The sequence below is a fragment of the Staurois parvus genome, unplaced genomic scaffold, assembly GCF_062004578.1.
Source record: "Staurois parvus isolate SC_StPar_1 unplaced genomic scaffold, SC_StPar_1.0 ptg000009l, whole genome shotgun sequence".
In the NCBI taxonomy this organism is placed as follows: Eukaryota; Metazoa; Chordata; class Amphibia; order Anura; family Ranidae; genus Staurois; species Staurois parvus.
The window spans coordinates 6,185,492-6,199,945 of NW_028317805.1; the positions used below are offsets into that span (position 1 = coordinate 6,185,492).

A 14,454-nucleotide genomic window follows, 5' to 3' on the forward strand; every position below is an offset into this window, starting at 1 on the left:
GTCACTGCTGCTCTCTCTCCTTGCATATGGTGACTGGTCTTGTCTCCAGGGCTGCTGTTAGAAACCACGGGACCCCATACAGCCAACCTGACAGGGCCCCCATCACAAAAAAAAAAAACAGTTTACTTGCTTTAGTTATGAATGAACACAGCGAGTGATCAGTACTGATCACTCATTGTGTTCATTCAGGAAAGGAAGGGGCTGGTAAATGTGACATATTTACCAGACCACTCTCCAACCAGAAGGATCCATTTGTGTGCTTACAGCTGCTGTTGGAAAGTAGAGGAGGGAAGCACTGTGGGGGCACACAGGGGGCGCCTGGGCAGCAGGGGGAAATGTATGGTGCACAGGGAGGGTGATGGGGGGGGTATTACTGGAACCAATCCCCTGTATGACTCTCTTTACAGCAGCTGAAATCCAGCTGGAGGGAGAGGAGAAGAAGCCAGATTTTAGCTGCTGTAAAGAGAGTCATACAGGGGATTGGTTCCAGTAATTGCCCCCTGCCACACCAGTCACCCTCTCTGCCCACATCCAATTCACCCAGGAACCTGGGCCCCTCTGCTGGCCTGGGCCCCGTACAGAAGGACTGGTGGTACCCCCTTATCCACGGCCCTGCTTGTCTCCGCCCCCTTCCTGTAGTTTTCTGCAGGCAGCCTGGAGTGGGTGGAGCCTGCTGGATCCCTCCCACAGCTCTGCTCTCTGCACAGGCTATGTACAGCACAGAGATTATGTCATTGCTACTTTTAGAAGGTAATATCTGAATTTTAAAGGCATTTATTGGAAACAAAGTGGATTTATAACCAGGCTCAAACGCCTGAAGAATAAGCTTTTTTGAGCTGCAGTGTGCATAAGGCCTTAAGCAGTTCTTGGGTTTGAAAACTTTTCTTCAGGGATACTGGTATGGATCAGATCATGCTGACCAATCAGAACCACTCTGATCCGTCCTGGTGCCTCCTAAAAGTAGAGCGTGATATTCACACTTCAGGACTGCTGCACTGGGATGCTTGGATGATAACACTGAATCACCCACAGAGCTGAGTGGAGCCGGTCTTCTGCAAATTTACAGTTTAAGTATATCTAAATTCTAACTTAACTAAATCTTGTTAGCTAAAGCAGTGCCGTTTCTTCATAAAATACGGTTTAGACCTTTTTTCATTCTTTTTAAGGCTTGGTTCACATATATGCGGGTGGTACCGCTGCGGGACCCACACAAATACCTGCAGCCGCACCACCCGCAGGAATCGGGACCCGTGGGCAGGTGCCATTGTTTCTAATGGCACACCACCCGCACTGGAAAACACAACCGTACTGGGAACCTCGGTTCTCGTGCGGGCTGTGTTTCCCGAAGAAGTGCAGGGACTTCTTCCCTGCATGTCCCGGGGCACGGGAGTCCATTCAAATGAATGGGATCTCATGCCCACGCAAAACGCGGCCCACACGGCCGCATATATGTGAACCTATCCTAACATCTCAGTGCTGCTGATGTCCTCTAGCCTTCTTCAGCCACAACATTTGTACATATACTCATTAAAGCATCTGCCGCACATCATTGTTCAGGACTACCTTCCTGACTGAAAGAATGGACCCTGCCTGGGCAATGTGTGCTGGCACAGCAACTACCAGGGGGGCATGTGACAGGAAAGACACAAGAAAAGAGAGGACTTACTTGTTTCACATCCACTTCAGGACTGAAGATATAAACGCACAGCGCCTTGCTGCCCTCTCGGGACTGGAGATGTCCCAAAGACAATTGGAGAAACACAAGAAAAGAGAAGGCGCACCAGCCTAGCGCATTATCTCTAAAACCATTTGTTACAAAAATGTAATTGTATCTATTCACAAACGATATAACTGACAAGGCACATCAAAGTAATACAATCGATCTGTCCCCTCCACGTGCAACTGGACTTGGGAGGACATCACTTAGGATCCAAATGGCCTATGTCAGGGGTGTCAAACTGGTGGCCCTCCAACTGTTGCGAAACTACAAGTCCCATCATGCCTCTGCCTTGGGAGTCATGCTTGTAACTGTCAATTTGCAATGCCTCATGGGACTTGTAGTTTGGCAACAGCTGGAGGGCCGCCAGTTTTACACCTGTGGCCTACGTGTTTAGAGGGCAATACCCTCTTCCTTAGAGCCAAATGAAGAGGGTACTGCCCTCGAAACGAGTAAGCCATTTGGAATGGACAGATCGATTGTATTACTTTGCCTTGTCAGTCATATCGTTTTTGTGAGTGGATACATTTACACTTTTATTAGTAAATGGGGTTAGAGATAATGCGCTAGGCTGGTACGCCTTCTCTTTTCTTGTGTCTTTCAAGTTGTCTTTGGGATATCCCCAGTCTGGAGAGAACAACAAGGCGCTGTGTGTTTATATCTTCAGTTGTGAAGCGGATGTGCGATAAGCAGGGGCGGACTGACAACTCATGGGGCCCCTGGGCAAGAGGGGATCATGGGGCCCCTGTTTTCTTGCCCAAATCAAAAAAGCCTATGAAAAAGGTACCAGGGGCATCTCATGGGGCCCCCTACTGACCCCGGGCCCTCGGGCAGTGCCCAAGTTTCCAAATGGCCAGTCCGCCTCTGGCGATAAGTACTGGCACTGGCATACACAGGAGGTGTTGTGTTTCATGTGTATGTGACAGGGTGACAACACAGCAGCAAAAGTGGGACACAGTTGTCATCCGATAACAAAAAGTTCCTGACCAAGGACTTTCATGGCATGAGCACCAAGTTTTCAGTTAATTAAAGCTGCAGATATAAAAGGATTGAAAACAACTTTTGATGTGACGTTAACGCATAGCTTAAATGAGAGTTTGTTGATTCGTTGTTTAACTTGAGGCTGGGTTCACACTCATGCAATGCGGTACATTGCATGTGATTCACACAGTAACTGCACCGCATTCCTGATGAAATCACATGCGAATTGTGTGCAAACAAACCCAATATTATTACCCCATTTTTTTTGTAAAACATAAGAGATGGGGTTACATCGAGTAGATAGATAGCAAACATGTCAAGTCTTAAAATGTGCACACCCATGAAATCACAGTTAACGATGGAAGCCAAAACTCTGCTTAGGTAATGCTTTAATACCCTTTACAGGTTATCAGTTTAGATTTAGCCATTAGATTTGGCTCTAGAATTGCTGCTCGCACTTCAAAGTCTGCGTCGATACCTCACGTGTGTTGCACAATGTATGCTTGCCCTATGCTGCGCATTTGAATTGTGGAGTGTAACGGGGTGACAGGAGTGATTTAACTCCTGCCGCCCACCATATAAGGAAATGACGGTTCTCTAATTCTGGGAGGACGTCATATGACGTCTTCCCACTCTAACTGCGCATGCACGACCCCAGGGGTGCGCAGCATGGTGATTGGATGTGCTCTGTGTCCCTGGGACACAACAGATCACCGATCACAGTAAAGAGCCAATGACACAGGCTCTGTCATGTGCTATCTGTGTCCAATCACAGCTGATCACATGTAACCAAGAAATGCTGGTTATCGGCAGTCCTCTCCTCACGCCGACAGCACGTGAGGAGAGGCGGTAAGCGGTATTCCTCAGAGGGGACATCTACACTGATCATCAGGGCACTGATGGTCAGTGGAGCCCCATTAGTGCCACCTGTCAGTGCCCATCAATGCCGCATATCAGTGCCCATTAGGTCTGCCTTATAGTTGCAAACTATCAGTGCCAGTCAGTGCCACCTATCAGTGCCAGTCAGTGCAAAATATAAGTGCCGCCAATCAGTGCCAGTCAATGCCACCTATCAGTGCCAGTCAGTGCCACCTATCAGTGGCGATCAGTGCCGCCTAACAGTTCCAATCAATGCCACCTATCAGTGCTGCCTAACAGTTCCAATCAGTGCCACCTATCAGTGCCAGTCAGTGCCACCTATCAGTGCCGATCAGTGACGCCTACAGTTCCAATCAGGGCCGCCTATCAGTGCCACCTATCAGTGCTCATCAGTGCCAAATATGAGTGCTGCCTTTCAGTGCTCATCCTTGATACCTGTCAATGCCCATCAGTGCCACCTATCAGGGCCTCCTCATCAGTGCCGCCTATCAGTGCCCTTGTTAGTGCACATCAGTGAAGGAGAAAAATTACTTATTTACAAAATGTTATAAATAATAATAGAAAAAACTTGTTTTTCAACATTTTTAGTCTTTTTCTAGTTTGTTTATCGAAAACTAAAAACCCAAGCGTGATTAAATACCACCAAAAGAAAGCTCTATCTGTCTAAAAAAAAAGACAAAAATGTCATATGGGTACAGTGTTGCATGACCGCGCAGTTGTCATTCAAAGTGCAACAGCGCTGAAAGCTGAAAATTGGCCTGGGCAGGGAGGGGTAAAAGTGCCCGGTAGGCAAGTGGTTAAATTTTTTTAATTTTTATTTCTTTTATATTTTTTTAACACTTTTTCTATTTATTTATTTATTGCCATCATAAGGGGGCTAACAAGAACACAGCATCATCAGGACACAGCTAGGACTAGAGATGTGCACAACGGAAAGATTTTTTTAGTTTCAGATTCATTCTTTAGGTAAATCATTTCCTTTTTTCACATTCATTATGTTAGAATAATTCATTTCTGGAATTCGTTTCATAAATTCAGGTTGTTTCGTATTATCAGATTGGTTTTGTATATTTGTTATTCCAAATCGATTTGTATTTTCGGAAGTTAGTTTGGAAGACTGGCTACATTTGTTTTAACATGTTAATTCGTTATTTCAGGAGATTACTTATGCACTCTGAGTCATCCTGCTTGTCCAACCCACAAAGAGAAATGGAATGATCTGATTGGATGATATGGACTGGAGTAGCATGTATCCAAAAGAACAAATGGAACAAAATTAATTTTGGATTTATTCGTTATGTTATGATTTGGAGATTCTTATGGATCTACCTCCATCCAACCCAAGCAATCACAATAAGTAGGAATCATCATCTTATTTCATTGTTATACCTTACTGTATTTATTGCAAAATGTGTCAACTTCATATGCAATGCATTTTTTTTAATAATGAAAAAATCAATTGGGATCATTCATTATGTCAGTACATTATTTTGGATGTTTCAAACGTAAACAAAAGGCCCAAACTATTGCATCATATCACCTGAACTACATAAATATGAATATGAATGAATTTGTTGTTTTGTTGTCATTTAGTTCAGATTTGTTTAGTCCTGATTTGGAGATTTGGATACATCTGAATCTCAGAATAGTGAAAATTTTGTCCAAATTTCGATTTTTAACTAAACTAAAGATGCCTATTTAGGACGCAGTATCTTCAGGACTTGGCATTATCAGGATGCAGCATCATCAGGACATAGCATCATTGCGACACCATCATCAGGACACAGTTTTATTGCAACAGAGCATCATCGGGACACATCATCATCGGGACACAGCATCATTGGGACATAGCGTAATCAGGACACAGCATCATCAAGACACAGCATCATCTGGACACCATCATCAGGACACAGTTTCATTAGGACACAGTATCTTCAGGACACAGCATCATCAGGACACAGCATCATCGGGACACCATCATCAGGACACAGCGTCATTGGGACACCATCATCAGGACATAGCATCATCAGGACATGCATCATCAGAACATTATTAGGACAGAGTTTCATCTGGAAACAACATCAGCAGGACACAGCATCATCAGGACACAGCATCATCAGGACACAGTATCATCGGGACACAGTATCATCGGGACAGAGCATAATCAGGACACAGCGTCATCAGAACATCATCAGGACAGTTTCATCTGGAAACAACATCAACAGGACACAGCATCATCGGGACACAGTATCATCGGGACACAGCATAATTGGGACAGAGCGTCATCAGAACATCATCAGGACAGAGTTTCATCTGGACACAACATTATCAGGACACAGCATCATCAGGACACAGTGTCATTGGGACACAGCATCATCAGGACACAGCATCATAGGGACACAGCGTAATAGGGACACGATCATCAGGACACAATCATCAAGACACAGCTTCATCGGGACACAGCATCATCAGGGCTCAGCATCAATGGGGCAGAGCTTCATGAGGACACAGCGTCATCGGGACACAGCATCATTAGGGCTCAGCATCAATGGAACACCATCATCGGGACACCATCATAAGGACACCATCATCGGGACACAGCGTCATCAGGACACAATCATCAGGACACAGCATAATCAGGAAACCATCATCAGGACACCGCGTCATTGCAGCACAACATCATCAGGGCTCAGCATCAAAGGGACACCGTCATCAAGACACATTGTAACTGGGACACAGCATGATCAGGACACAATGCCATCAGGGCTCAGAATAAATGGAGCACAGTTTCATCGGGACACAGGATCATCAGGACACAGGATCATCAGGGCTCAGCATCAATGGGGCAGAGCACCTAGATGCAGGACTATCCCAGCAAATTTGGGACAGTTAACATCTATGACCACAGTCCTCCTATAACTGAGACTAACCCACTGAAATATATCAATTGCCAGTGAAAATAAGTTGGAATAAGTTTATTCTAAATAAATGGAAAGCTCATAAATACATCTGATAAACAACATACCCTAAAGGTAGAAAAGATGTTTCCATTAAACAAATGCAGAAGCGCAGATATTCCTGGCAACTTTCTTTGTATACAATGTTCTGTCGTTTCTGGGGCAGAATGGTGCCTAAATCCTGAAAGAGGACTTTTGTTCATCCTCTATAGGAATCCCCCGCGTCTTCCTCTTATATTCCACTATCTCCTTTACTGATCATTTCCCTTCATTTCTACCCATGAAATGGCAACTTGTCTCTAACATGAGAACTACAAGCTGAGGCATAATGAAACCTAAACAGAGGAATAATTCACACGGGAAGGGTCCTCTGTAGGTATAAAAGACTTCACCCAAAGTCACACAAAGTCTGATGTGTGCCATCAAAGCCGTATCTCATGTCGCTGATGAAGGCGCTGGTGTAGTTTACCCTTTTCCCACAGACTCCGCATAAAATGTCAGTTTGGTGCTAAGCACAAATTAGACATTTCCTTTAAAAAAATCTTTTTGTTGCAAATATAAAATACACCCAACATGGGAATAGAACTAGGGAGAACGTCAATGTTTTTGTAGATCCTTCGGACGTAAGTTAAAGGGTCCCTGTCATTTCTCCTTCATGCTATGCAAAATAGATGATTAATATGTAAAATAACATTTAAAGAGTTTATGAGTGAGGGACATACAAACTTTACATATTTATTCAAATTTTCACTGTTTACTTTTTGGGTTTATTAGACTGGAATCAGTAAGATGTGAAAGCACAAACACAATGATGGCCAGTCAACTAGCAGTTTCAGAGGGAGAACTTAAAGTGTTACTAAACCCTGGACCCTGCATTCACTATATCTGGTCTCCCACAGTACACAGAACATGGAAATGCAATTATTTTAGTAAATATAAACTGCTAAATACCTTTTCTCATCAGCAGTTAGAGCAGTCTTGTGACTTCTATCAGTGTCCAGCAGAGCGCTGGTTAAAGCTTATTGGAGGAGTTGTCTTTCTTCTCTAGGAGGATGCAGAACCCCTGACCTCTGTCTGGACAGTGCTGATTGGCCCTGTGCTGATCACATGCACTCTCCCAAGAAAAAAAACCCTCTTTAACAATACACACCAAACTGGGTGTGTGCAGAGTGTCTCCACACGATATGTCTTATCAGGAGAAAAGGGGGATAGTGGAAGAAGGGGATGATCAGAGAAGACAGAATCAAACAGCCTTTTTACACAATGCAGAGGATTAACCCCTTAGGTTCCACAGTTAGTATATCAAGCATGCTTTACTGCATATACAGGCTGATTTTACTGTTGTGGGTTTAGTAAAAGCAGTATTAAACCCAAAAGCAAACATTTATTAAATTGGAGCTTACAAATTCTTAGATACGAAGGCTGCCTTAGTTTTCTTTTTTAGGCTTTCTTTCTTCTATTTTCATCTTGTGAATTCACCAGTAAGTCTGTTGTTTTTCAAAAGAACAAGCTCTCTTGCAGATATATCAGTTACAGGGATGAGACAAATCATTTACAACTGACAGGGCTGCCTACAATAATTAGCATTTATTTATGTAAAACCTTTATCCCAAAAGAAAGAAAATGGTTGCTGTAACTGCTTATAAAGGTGTCCGTTTATGACACAGAGAATAGCTGCGATTCAACGGATCTCAGCTATTCTCTGGTCATTCACAGTTTATGACACTCAGGAGATCATGTCAGCCCTTCACTGGAGATCTGTGTTCTCCCTCCAGATTCTCCAGCCCAGAGCTGGAGAATCGGAGGAACCGCAAACTAAGCAGAGATAATTTACCTCTGTTTAGTAAACTGATCTTTTACTGTAATCTCGCGAGATTATAGTAAAATCAGCCGTTTTCCAGAGTTTGTAGATCGTTCTCCAGCGTTTGGAGACCGTTCTCCCTTCGTTCAGAGAACTGCTTCATAAAAGGCATTCACAGGAGAACTGTGTTCTCCGAGAATGCCGGAGAACTGAGCAGCGATCTATTACCGCTGGTTCATAAACGGACACCATAGTGTGAGCTGGAGTTTGGCTTCAATTTGTTAGTATATCCAAAGCTGCTAGCCCATCTAACACTCCCCTTCCCCCAGATTGACAATGCTGCTGTCCAAAGGTGCCCCCTGTGCTCCTTCATCCAGAGTGGGGGCACTCTAATACAGGAGGTGTGTTAATGGCCAGATCACCAGGTGAAAACAGTGGGAAAAAAGCCTAAAATAAAGAAAACTAAGGCAGCCACCACATTTAATGCAATATATTACATTTTGGGTTAAATACCGCTTTAAAATTGATGCCTCTGTTTTATCTTTTTTTTGAATTTCCCACAATTTTATTCATGCTTTTTTCTACATAAAGATGCTGACCAAGATGCTCAATAACAGTGACAGCGACGAGGGTTGAGGCAAATTTTAACAAGACCAGAGGTGCTTACAATGGTCACTTTTTAGTTCCATGGGTTAAAACTGTTCCTAAAACCTCTAAAGCACCCCTGACAGTGTCCATGTTAGTGCCAACCCAGTCACTGACACTTTTATTGGACAGCTTGGCCTACATATAATATGAAATACAAGAGAATACAAATAAATGTCTTCAACATGAAAAGAAGGAGTTTTGTGTTTAATGCACTTTGTACATATTGTTAATAATAAACAGTCACATGGATAATGATGCGAAGAGAAATAACTGCGGTAATATACAGTAATTGATCAGATATATCTTTTGATAGTTCGAATGCTGGGAACCTATAAAAGCAAATCTGTGATTGGTTGTGTGACTGGTAGCTGCATACAATGAAACCACAGATCAATTATTAAAGGCTATTTTCAAATAGGAGGTGGAAATATTCAGGGGAAACTAATGCTATGCAGAAAAGACTGCAACTGTGTCTGAAGTCAAAAAGTCCACTCACTTTACCATAAGCAGTGTACTTAGAATTCCAGTGCTGCAAGATTTCACAAATTTCCTGACTTGTGGGATGGGTGTCTGCTATCCTGTGTTTCCCTAATCTATCCAATCTCATCCTCCACTCTCCTATGATATCCTTGTCTACCATACCTTTCTCTATCATACATACTAGGGGGGTACAACTGGGGGAATCAATGGTGGAGAAGGATCTGGGAGTTCTGGTAGATCACAAACTTAATAATGGCATGCAATGCCAAGCTGCGGTTTCTAAAGTGAGCAAAATCCTCTCTTGTATTATAAAAGGTATAGACTCCTGAGAGAGAGAGATATCATATTACCCCTGTACAAATCATTAGTAAGACCTCATCTGGAATATGCAGTTCAGTTTTGGGCACCAATTCACAAAAAGAACATTGGGGAACTGGAGAAAGTACAGAGCAGGGCAACCAAACTGATAATAGGCATGGAGGAGCTCAGCTATGGGGAAAGATTAGAGGAGCTGAATTTATTCTCTCCTGAGAAGAGGAGATTAAGGGGGGATATGATCAACATGTATAATACATAAGGGGGGATATGATCAACATGTATAATACATCAGTGGTTCATATAGTGAACTCGGTGTAGAGTTATTCACCCTGAGGTCATCACAGAGGACAAGGGGACACTCTTTACATCTGGAGGAAAAGCAATTTAATCTCCAAATACGGAAAAGTTTCTTCACAGTAAAAGCTGTGAAAATGTGGAATAGACTCCCTCAAGAGTTGGTTCTGGCCAGCTCAGTGGATTGATTTAAAAAAGTCCTGGATTCTTTCTATGATACACAGAATATAACTGGATACTAACATTTATAGGTAAAGTTGATCCAGGGAATATCCGATTGCCTCTCGGGGGATCAGGAAGGAATTTTTTTCCCAGCAGGAGCAAATTGGATCATGCTTTGCTGGTTTTTTTTGCCTTCCTCTGGATCAACTGTGGGTGCAGGATTATAACTATTTTTTTTTTATGGTTGAACTGGATGGACCTTTGTCTTTTTTCAGCCAGACCAACTATGTAACTATATAACTGTGCTATCCTACCATACCCTGTGATATCTTACTATTTTCCTACCCTGTCCTGTGATATCTCCATCAATGTTCTTATATCCTTCCAGATCCTATTCTACCTTAGCCTATCCTATTCTATCCTACCTTATCCTAAACCATTCTGGCCAATTCTATCTTATCTTACTCTATCATAGGCTATCTTAGCTTATGCTATCTGATCGTACGCTATGCTATTCTATCTTATCTCCAACCAGGGGTGGACTGACCATTTGGAAACTCGGGCACTGCCCGAGGGCCCGGGGTCAGTAGGGGACCCCATGAGATGCCCCTGGTACCTTTTTCATAGGCTTTTTTGAGTTTGGGCAAGGACACAGGGACCCCATGATCCCCTATTGCCCGGGGGCCCCATGAGTTGTCAGTCCGCCCCTGTCTCCAACCCTACCCTATTCCATGCTATCCTAGCTGATCTTGTTTTATACTACCCTATTCTAGCTGACCGTATCTTATCCTACCTTCCCTATGCTATCCTAGCCAATCTGAACCTATTCTATACTATTCCAGCCTGATTTCACAGACCTCCTCACTTGTGGAATGAATATTTGTTATCCTGTGTTGCTCTAGCCTATCTCATTTAATCCTACTCTCTCCTATAGCATTCTTGTCTATCATACCCTACCCTATGCTATACTACCCTATTGTATCCTCAATTATCCTATGATATCCTAGTCTGTATTACCGTACTCCATGCTATTCTGCCCTATCCTATGATATCTATGATAGCTTTGCCAATGCTTTCTCATCCTTTCATATCCTATTCTATCTTAATATTCATCTATTTTATCCTATCTTGTGCTGTACTATCCAATTCTAGCCAATTGTATCTTAACTTACTCTATCCTAGGCTATGCTAGCTTATGCTATCTGATCCAACATTGTCTAATGCTTCTGTTTTCTGTTATGTTCTATTCTATTCTAGCTTGTCTTCAAAACTACCCTATTCCATGCTATTCTAGCTGATCCTAGTTTATCCTACCTTATTCTAGCAAATCATATCTTATCCTCCCTCTCCTTTGCTATCATAGCCAATTCTATCTTATCCTACTCGATGCCTACCCAATGCAAGCCAGATTTGACAGACCTCCTCACTAGTAGGATGAGTGTCTGCTATACTATGTTGCCCTAGTCTGTTCTATCTTATCCTACTCTATCCTATGATATCCTAGTTTATCCTACACTATCCTATGCAATACTTCCCTATCCTATTGCTTTCCTATTACATGATATCATGAACAATGCTCTCTTGTCCTTACCTATTTTATGCTATCCTACTCTATCTTATCCTTCCCTATCATATGCAATTCTATACTATCATATATTATCCTACCTTCTTCTATACAATCCTAGCATAAGCTCTCTAACTTCTCCTTCTGCTTGCTTTGCTACCCATCAGATTCAGACATCTAAGGCAGTTTTGAATATAATTGGTAGCATTGAGCAACACATTTTTTCTGACACAAGCGTTCTTTAATATTTTTGCCAATGCTTTCTTATCCTTCCATATCCTATTCAATCTTATTATTCTCTTATTTTATTCTACCTAATGCTATACTTTGCAGTTCTAGCCAATTCTATATTTATCTCTCCTAGTCTATCCTAGCTGATACTATCTGATTCTATTCTATCTTATCTCCAATCCTACCCTATTCCATGCTATCCTACCATATTCTAGCTGACCCTATTTTGTTCTACCTCTCCTATGCTATTCTAGCCAACCCTTTCTTACCCTACACTATGCCTAACCTATGCCAGCCAGATTTCACAGACCTCCTCATGGGTGTCTGCTATACTATGTTGCCCTAGTCTGTCCTATCTTATTCTACCCTATTCTATGCTATCTAAGTTTATCCTACCTTATCCTATGATATACTACCCTTCCTATTATATGCTAGTTTATTCTACCCTATCCTATGATATCCTAGCTTATCCTGCCCTATCCTATACTACCCAATCCTATGATATCTTAGTTTATCCTACTCTATCCTATTCTTTCCCTATCATATGATATCCTAGTCTATCCCAGGGGCGGACTGACAACTCATGGGGCCCCTGGGCAATAGGGGATCATGGGACCCCTGTGTCCTTGCCCAAACTCAATCCTATGAAAAAGGTACCAGGGGCATCTCATGGGGCCCCCTACTGGCCCCGGGCCCTCGGGCGGTGCCCGAGTTTCCAAATGGTCAGTCCGCCCCTGGTCTATCCTATATGTCCCCATTTTATGTTATTCTACTCCATTTTATCCTTCCCTATCATATGCGATTCTAAACTATCTTATCTTATCTTACCCTATTCTATACAATTCTAGCCTGTTTTCTTCAACTTTCTGCTTGCTCTGCTACCCATCAGATTCAGACTTTTAAGACAATTTTGAATATAATTGGTAGCAGGGAACAACCAATTTGCTCTAGCACAAGCTTTCTGTATGAAATAAGCAGAACCTTACTATGGGTATGATAAGGAATGCCTCTTCTACATTTCAAATAGGTAAGTAAAAGGGGTTCCCAGATCACCAGATAAACAATCAAAGCAGTAATGTGGACTAGTGCACTATAATTACAGTATGCCTGGACCAAAAGAAACATAATGCATTTGTGGGATTGATTTTATAGATTTATAACCAGCCATGCTGCTGACATAGAGAATACCAAATGGTAGCAAAGCGCAACCACTGGGTTCCACGGCTGCAGATAACATTGACAAATGGTTCTCTGGGGTGTAATATATTTTTTTATTACTATGCCATTTGATTACCAACATATTATATTATTAAAATGTGGTAGGTCCTGCACTTGTGTGTTTTTTTAAAACAATGTTACCTGCCAGGATTTCCCTTTAATTATACCTAGATGTGTTTAATTATGGTGTATTGACTTTACCTTCGTCCATATCCCAGACTACCGGCAGGAGACTGCAAAGAGAAACGTGGCCATTAAAACTAAATATCATAATGTTTATTTTACAATTTTTGTATTATTTTTGCTTACTTTAGACACCGCTAGTAATAGCCGGCGTATGTTGAGCTGAGACTTCAACTCCCTCAACTAATTTTATCAACTCGAAAACAACAACATTATTGACTCTGCTATTATATAATGGTGACTCCTATTTGTATTGATTTTCTCAGTGGCTTTGAATAAGGTTAAAATGGGCAACGAGAATCAAAGGGGCCAGAAGCTTTGCAATCCTGGCATCTACATGTTCATAAGCATTGTATACAAGAACAAAAGCAGCGAAGGAAGCAAATTAATATCTAAGATGTTTGAACAAATGTGACAATGTTAGGATACAAAAAAGTAACATAGAGAGGAAATCATTCTAATACCAAATTAATGTGATCTTACAGCCCAATTCTGATGGGAAGATCACAGGGAGATACACTATACTGCCAAAAGTATTGGGCCAGCCCTCCAAATCATCGGATTCAGGTGTTCCAATCACCTCCATGGCCACAGGTGTATAAAATCATGCAGACTGCTTCTACAAACACTTGTGAAAGAATGGGTCACTCTCAAGAGCTCAGTGAATTCAAGCGTACCGTGATAGGTTGTCACCTGTGCAAAAGGTCCATCCGTGACATTTCCTTGCTACTAAATATTCCATGGTCAACTGTTAGCGGTATTATAACAAAGTGGAAGCAACTGGGAACAACAGCAACTCAGCCACCAAGTGGCAGGCCATATAAAATGACAGAGAGAGGTCAGCGCATGCTGAAGTGCGCATAAGTCGCAAGCTGTCTGCAGAGTCAATAGCTAAAGACCTTCTGACTTCAGATTAGCACAACAAGAGTGTGTAGAGAGTTTCATGGAATGGGTTTCCATGGCTGAGCAGCTGCATCCAAGACTTGCATCACCAAGTGCAATGCAAAGCGTTGGATTCAGT

General features: G+C 42.3%; 1 protein-coding gene across 1 annotated transcript in view; it reads left to right on the forward strand.

The window, feature by feature from the left end:
• Window positions 1-5,120, forward strand: part of LOC149474236 (uncharacterized) — a 91,532-nt gene extending 86,412 nt beyond the window's left edge. Inside the window, exon 6 of the transcript XR_016311588.1 lies at window positions 4,735-5,120. The gene's annotated coding sequence lies outside the window, so the exon portion shown is untranslated. The remainder of the gene's footprint in view (window positions 1-4,734) is intronic.
• Window positions 5,121-14,454: the final 9,334 nt, after the last annotated feature.